The sequence below is a fragment of the Eulemur rufifrons genome, chromosome 3 (assembly GCF_041146395.1).
Source record: "Eulemur rufifrons isolate Redbay chromosome 3, OSU_ERuf_1, whole genome shotgun sequence".
Taxonomy (NCBI): domain Eukaryota; kingdom Metazoa; phylum Chordata; class Mammalia; order Primates; family Lemuridae; genus Eulemur; species Eulemur rufifrons.
In genome coordinates, this window is record NC_090985.1 from 9064210 (window position 1) to 9070567 (window position 6358).

The following is a 6358-nucleotide window of genomic DNA, read 5'->3' on the forward strand; positions in this document are numbered from 1 at the left end:
AAGTCTACCTGAGAAAAGTGAACTAAGGTGTACAGAAAAGCAAAGACAAAAAAACTGCATGAGTCCTGCCTCGACTTAAGTGGTTCATTCAGGAGAAACAGACCCACTTTAGCATCCTGTGAGAAACGTTTGTATCTCTATATAATAAATTCCCTTTTATATGTAAACTAGAGTTCAGTTTATTTTAGTAAACCCAGAGTGTGGTTTAAGTTGGGTTTGCTGGAATCTAGAACTGCACTCCAGTTACTTGCAACCAAATAAGCCCTAACCACACCAGTGGTGAGATGCCACCTACAGCAGAGAGCAAGGACTTTGGACCCTGTAGGTTTGGATTTTGGTTTTGCCACCTGTTGGTTATATACCCCTTCATGTGCCCTCTCAGAGACTCTCAGAGTTTTACATTATACTCCTCCCACAATCTTGTTGTGGGAACTGTAACAGAGATTATGACTATAAAGTCCCTCATACCCTGCCTGGCAAATAGTAGATGCTAAATAAATGCAAGTTGCTATTATTACTATTATGCCTACATTAAGAGACCCTCTTAAACACGGTTGCTTAATTCTGAGTACGTGAGAAATTGACAGGCTTACGGTTCTTTATTAGCACAAATTTGCATTCTAGTCCCACCCCCTCCCTGCAAAAAAAAAAAAAAAAAAAAGCTTCACTAGGCTTCCTTTCCTTATCCTCACTAGACTGCATTGTGAACAGAATTCAAGAAGAGAACTCCCATTTCCTGCCCCATCACCTCCCTTAATGCCCAAGCCTCCAGGAAGGCATTCTCATTCATTATGGTTATGACAAAAGTTAGACACTGGGTTTGAGATTTTAACAATATATATATATTTTTTTTTTTTTTTTTTTTTTGTTGAGACAGAGTCTCACTTTGTTGCCCAGGCTAGAGTGAGTGCCGTGGCGTCAGCTTAGCTCACAGCAACCTCAGACTCCTGGGCTTAAGCGATCCTACTGCCTCAGCCTCCCAAGTAGCTGGGACTACAGGCATGCGCCACTATGCCCGGCTAATTTTTTCTATATAGATTTTTAGTTGTCCATATAATGTCTTTCTATTTTTAGTAGAGACGGGGTCTCGCTCAGGCTGGTCTCGAACTCCTGACCTTGAGCAATCCAACCGCCTCGGCCTCCCAGAGTGCTAGGATTACAGGCGTGAGCCACCGCACCCGGCCAACAATATATTTTTAACCCTTGCACTGAGTCTCCAATGCTGAACTTAAACAGGCACTCCTAGAGCAACCAAATAAAGGATATTTAGGATGCAACTTCTTGCTGCCTTTGTTTTTGAAGCATAATCATAATGTTGTCATTGGTGCTGATTTTCAGAGGGCCAACAGTGTGCATGGTGCTGTAGAGTTCTTGCAAAGACAGCCTTTTGTGAGCATAAACACAGGAAAGACATCCCTTGAATACAATTATTTTTGTGCTTTGAAACTCTACCTGCCAATTTAAAGTCTTTATACTTTTCTCCTTATTCTCCCCTGCCAGCCTTAACTCCAGAGAGAAGCAAAGGGAGACGGGCAAGGTAAACTAGGGTGCCCCACACCTCAGGTGAGAACTTGCTTTTATAGGACTTAGGCAGCAACTTTAAAAACGGAACTGAGCCCATCCAGGAAAATTGAGAGCCATCTTCTGAAAGAATTCCTGAGAATTTCTAGAAGAAGAATTATACATTGACACCCTGGAGAATGATAATAATGTCAATATAACAAGAAATTCAGAGATGGCTGTTTTGTATGACACCACAAACACTGGAATAGGCACACACTTTTCAATTTAAGAGGAAGATACCAATTCAGACCAGCAGAGCATGTCTTGGCAGCTATTCTTGTGCTAAAAGGTCATCCATGGAGATATATGACAACTTTCTAAAGTACAGATTCCCCCGGCTCATCCAGAACGACCAAATCTGAAGGCCTAAGGTTGGATTTCAGGTGTATGAATATTTTACAGCCCTGTGAGATTCCCTTATCACCTCTAATCACATGAGCTTGTTTTTTTTTTTTCTGCAAAAACCTAGATAAAGGAAAAACGTGAAGGAAGAGGTGTCCCGTTTGATAGTCAAGAGGGAAACTTTAGATTAAAGAAAGGTAAGCAAGAGTTTTGAATACCTCTCATTTGCCATGTGGAGTGTTAATAGTTGCATGGTATACAATGTTTGATATGCACTCAAACACATTCCAAGCTTTGGTTTCCTCATCTGTAAAATAGACAGGCCGCCTACTTGGGAGGCTTTAGTAAGAATTAAATGAGGTGATTGCATAAAGTATCTAGCTCATAAAAGTTACAATATTTGCCCAACAAAACAAAGTTAGTCACAGGGAAAATTGGAAATCATAGCCAGGTCAATGTGATGCCAAATAAACCTTATTTCATGTTTTATTCCCTACATGTTCAGAGTCTCACTGGAAAAAAGAAAAGATCCACAAACAATGGGAAACAAAGAAAACAAAGTCAGTGACAACAGCAGAGACTGTCTTCCTTAGTAACAGACCAGTGTCGGGAGGGATTCCCAGCAGACATCCTGGAGTGTAGGGTGTTCTCACAAAGACAACCACGTGTCACAGCATCAGGACAGAAGAAAAGCCAGAGCCATGTACCTCCACACTTCTCTATGTAAGAAAGAATGAAACAGGAACTTTAATTTTCCATTAGCCACAGCCAAATTTTATTCTGATCAATACAGTCACATGAAGAAAGTCTCCAACAAGACTGTGATGATGACGATTGATAAATTATTAAGCAAATAGTCCAAGAAACACAAAATCCTCTAAGAAAGTGTTTCTGAGGCTAGATGAAGAAAGATGACTCATTGCAAACTGTATTAGGGTTCTTTAGGGAGTCTAAACCAATAGGGAATCAGAACCAAATATATGCACATATGTGTGTGTGTGTGTGTATACATATATATACATATATTATTAGATAGATAGATGAGAGGGGGAGAGAGAGAGAAAGAGATTGTGGAATCTGGCTTATGTGATTATGGAGTCCCACAATCTGTCGTCTGGTAGCTGGAGAACCTGGAAAGCCGTGGTGAGATTCAGTCCCCGTCCAAGGTTCTGAGAACCAGGGGAGCTGATGGTGTAACTCCCGGGTGAATCTGAAGGCCTGAGTACTTGAGGAAGGAGGGAGCTCTGCTGGTTGGTGTAAGTCCCAGAGTCTAAAGTCTGGAGAACCAGGAGCTCCAACGTCCCGGCTCAAGAAGAGAAAACAAATTCATCATTCCTTTGCCCTTTTGTTCCACTCAGGCCCTCAGCAGACTGGATGACACACACCCACATGGACTTCTTTGTTCAGTCTACTGATTCAAATGCTAATCTTTCCTAGAAACACTCTCATAGGCAAACTCAGAAATAACATTTTACCTGCTGTCTGGGCTTCCCTTAGCCCAGTCAAGTTGACATATAAATTAACCATCATATCAGCAAACTGACTGGAAAACACAAACAAATGACTCATGGGCTTTAGCACGAGTGGGAACTCAGATTCATATCCAGCTCTAACACTTACTAGCTGCATAATCTTAAGCTACTTATTTTAACCTTTCTGAGTCTCACTTTTTTGTTGTTATGTATTGGTTTGTTTTGTTCTGTTTTAGCTGGAATAAACTATAATAATACAAAACAGAGATAAAATAGAGTTTAAATTAAATGAGAGTAAATGCAAATAACCTAGTGTAATGACAATAAATTCTAGGTTCCCTGCTTGTGTTAGTGGTGTATTAAATTCTATTACTCTAAATTACTTATTTTTCTTCCTATAAAAGAATTTCAGGGAGAAAAGTGACATGATCTGACTTAAACACCAACCTGACTATCATGTAGAGAATGGATTTTAAGTTATATCCAGGTAAGAGACAATTGAGGCTTAGACTGAAATTGTAGTGAAAGAGATAGAATTGAGTGGATCTGGGATGTATTTTGAATGTAGAATCCACAGGGTTTATTGACTGCCTAGATCAGAAAAGTAAGAAAATCAAAGAAAAGTCCTAAAAAACTTGAGTTAAGCAACTGGTGGACATTGATGCCATTAACCAGGAAGATAAGGAAAATCGGTGGAAAATTAAGAGCTTAGTTTCATACACAGTAATCTGGATGCTATAAGATATTCAGATGAAGATGTCAAATTGTCTGAGGCATATGTGTAGAATGACATAACTGAAACATTTGGAGAGAGAAATGGGTGCTACCAGTAATCATAACAAGACAATAGGTGTAAAAGCAAAGCTGTCCCAGAAAATGGGAATGTTCCGTTATCCTGCATAGGTGAGTCTAGAATTTTATGGAAAATCCAGGACTAGAGGAATAGCTGGGGCATCATTGCTCATGATATACATGACGTATACATTATATGTGACTGAGGAAGGTGCCCCAGGAAGAGTATTCAGAAGAAACTAGAAAGGAACAAAAAACATAGCCCTGAGCTTTCCAGCGTTGATAAGTCAGGCAGAAAACAAGGAGCCAATAAGAAGATTGAGCAGGAGAAATAGTCCTCACTTGAAGGCACCAGATGTTGGAAGGTGAGTAAGTGGTATCTGGGCATAAGTGTGAATAATTCTGAGCATATCACTACCTCCAGCCTTTACAAAATCACAACAGCATCACTCAAAGGTCCTTCATGGCAAACGATGTTTCTCATATGCTCTTCCAAGCTACATAAAACAGAGGAATTTATTTTTTAAAAAAAAAAATAGGGAAAGAATGAAAGAAATATCCAACAAAGTAAAGATTTGCCAGGAAATATACATCCATGCAATGTTTATACTCTAGCACAACCTAGTGGCCCTGTGTTTACCAGGCAGATCTAAAATAGGATGGAGGGGACTCCACTGTTAAAAGTCCACCTTCACAGTCTCAACCCACCACTGTGACTTCGTGGTGCTCACCTGGATCCCGGGATTAGCAGCAAAATGGATGTCACAGTGCCACCCAGAGAATGGCTCAAACATCTTTCAAGAGAGATATTTTTCAGAAAAACAAAAGTAGTCTCATGTGTCATTTTGAAATAGCAGTAGCTATTTTTTAGCAGTCAAGATACTACCCCGGGTTTTCCTCACCTGATGTGCCAGGCAGGCATTTATCCAAAACCCAACAGTGAGCAGTTAGCGCCAAAGCAGCCACAATGTTTTCTGCACCTTTCACATTACAGCATATCGTGGAGCTCAGCAAAGACACTCCAACAAAAGAGCCAAATTCATTGAAAGCTCAGGCCTCTCTGACTGAGAATCTCATCAGAACTAGATCCCACATGAATTCCCTGGGAAACACTCGTTTAAGAACCTTAGCCTTGGGATGCTCTGGTATACCAATCCTAAGGTATGACAGATGGGACACAAATCGGCCTGCGTTACACAGTTCTGCGGTGGGCAAGCACAGCGTGAGTTGTCATGTGCGCTAAGCTCAGCCAGCACACGGTTATTTTAGTGACCACCTTGCAGTATGTGGTATTCTCAAGCCAGCAGGGTCTACAGCTTCATCAAGACTCAGATGATGAAGCTGACTGTGACATAAGTGAAAAGATCCTTCTGGAATCTCCAAAATTTCTCTTTGTTTTATAGGCCAAGCTCTTGGAAAGGAGTTCTCATGATGGAAGTAAGATATCTATGTCACATGGAGGTCAAGTTAACATTTGGGCCACAAGGAGTTTAGTTCCTACTGCTTTTCACAAATGCAGGGCGCCTGGCGTCCCATTAAATCGACAAGAGAGAGTGTCTCCAGCAGATGGGCACACAGGCAGACTGGGGCAGACGATGGAGGACACCTCCCACAGGTTCATGGAAATGACACCTCCGAGCTCTTTCTTCTGGATGCCTGCCAAGGCAGAGGGCAACTTACTTCCCCTGGGAGTCCCAGGCTGAAGACACAGAGCCACTATCAAATAACCAGTAGCAGATTTTAAATATAACATCATCTCAATATTTCAAATGGAAAAATGGCATACATGTTCTATATAAAGAGTTCCTTAATTGGATTGTTCAACAAGACCAGAAACAGCTATTGGATTCCCATTTCAGCCAAGTTTGTAAATAATTTCAATTTGTTAAGGCTCGGTTATTAACAAATATAGACCTTGAAATGTCAGTATTAACTCACATATTTTATTTCAAGTGTAGTTAATGACTTACGTGTAGAATGCTCTTAATTGTTGTTTAGCTCTACAATAATTCTCAGCATTTTCAAAGAAGCAATGTAACACACAGCACCTTATGAATATATACTGCCAGTCTTTCCTTTGGGACATGAAGAATGAGAAGCACTGTAAAGTTAGGTCATGTTTCTATGACTCTCCAGCAAGTTTGAAAAGAGGCTGGAAAACTCAAAATTGCCTAGTAATATAATAATAA